This window comes from Dendroctonus ponderosae, unplaced genomic scaffold, assembly GCF_020466585.1.
Source record: "Dendroctonus ponderosae isolate FM_Combo_2020 unplaced genomic scaffold, Dpon_F_20191213v2 Dpon_F_20191213_4, whole genome shotgun sequence".
In the NCBI taxonomy this organism is placed as follows: domain Eukaryota; kingdom Metazoa; phylum Arthropoda; class Insecta; order Coleoptera; family Curculionidae; genus Dendroctonus; species Dendroctonus ponderosae.
In genome coordinates, this window is record NW_026018611.1 from 597,564 (window position 1) to 599,396 (window position 1,833).

Genomic DNA, 1,833 nt, shown 5'->3' on the forward strand with positions numbered 1-1,833 from the left:
AGAGTTCTTCTGCTGCCGACTGCAACCGTTGTTGATCAGTTCAATTTGTAAAAATCGTCTTGCTAATTTCGTTCACTGTAAATATAAGCGCAACATTATGTTCAGTTTGATCGACTGGTGTAGGTGTAAACCGTTAGTGATTAAAAAAAAATTGTATATTACCGCCCTGACCGGTTTATCATGCATGCGATCGGGTTCCCATGCAGGGAAACTTTGAGGGAAGCTTTGGAAACTCAAAAAACCACATATTTTTGCTAACATCAGTCGTTGGGAACCAAAAAAACTGCATGATAAACCGGCTGAATATTGAAAACTGTTAAGTTCTACCGCTAGTGACTAGTTCTCTCCCACCTAAAGTTACGCATTACTAACAGCATGCACAGGGTGTTCTGAAAATCCATTTTCCCATTTCATTGCGATTGGTTTCCGCTTACTACTCTGTACTGTTGTAGCTTTTAAATACGTACATATATAAATATATACATATAAAAATATTATGTAAATTGGGGGCGAAAAATAGCGGGCAAAACGTGCTGACTGATTGAATGGTTTTGCAGTTCGAGCACCCTTTGACGGGTACTTACTTACTCAATATGCCTATTGGTTCCGCATCTGTTGCTTACTTTCATTACCCACACCATATCCTTAAATCGAAAAAGCTCTAATCTAACGAAACAGCAGTATTAATCACTTAAAGATCATGTTAAGTCGGTTTTAAGTACAAACAGAACTATGAAGACCAAGTATTTTCAAATTGTTATTAAGACTTACTATTGTTATCTAGCTTTTTTAATGTCAAATGCTCTCAGGTCGAATCTATATCTCTCTATGTACATTTGTGGTTATCTTGCCATTCGCTTGTGGGCACTTTAATGTTTGCGTGCAAACTTTAGACGGAAAAAATCTGTAGAAACGACGGTTTTTGATCAGTTTGAACATCAATCAGGGAGCGAATCTACTTGCAATCAATTATACTTTTTTTCGAAAAAATATCATTATCTCGAAATGCGCTTTTTTATCGGAATTTGCAGGATTTTAGGGTCATTTTGTGTGATTTACTCCAGTTTTCTTTTTGATTTTGGCTGGTGTTAAAGGCCAATTTGGAAACAGGCTTGGAAAAAGTGTTCAAATTTAGAAAAGTCGCCAAAAATCTCTTAAAAATGTGCTTCTAATGTAAATTCCCGTCAGCATAGAGCCGGGTTTTCCCTACGTAGTAGTGCAACCGTTAAGGCTTTGCCTCTAACCAGGTGTGAGCAATTAATTTTTGAGCAAACAAAACGAGGGTTCAATTTTTAAAAAATCGCCAAAAATTCCTTGAAGTTGACTTTTTAACACAAATTATCTGTAATATAGAGGCTTTTATGATCTATTCAGTATCGTAAAAAAATTTTTTTTAGCTCTAACCAGGTTTGAGGAATTATTTTTTGTACTAACTAACTAACTTAACGCAAGGGAGCGAGAATTTGCTTGCAAGTTTTCAATTCAAAAAATTGCCAAAAATTCCTTGAAATTGATTTTATAACACAACTTCTCTATAATATAGAGGCTCTTGTGATCTACTGAGAACAGTAAAAAAAAATAGTTTAGCTGTAACGAGGTTTGAGGAATTATTGTTTGAGCTAACCGCTGCAATACAGCGATCATTTGTAAGTGTTCGATTTAAAAAATCGCCCAAAATTTTTGGAAAATGACTTTTTAACGAAACTTCTGTAGAATATAGAGCCAATCTTGTTATATCCAGTAATGCAAAAACTAACTCTCCAGCTCTGTCCAGGTTTGAGCAATTATTTTTTGAACAAAGAGTGGTGAAGGAGCAGCAAATCGCAAAAGTTC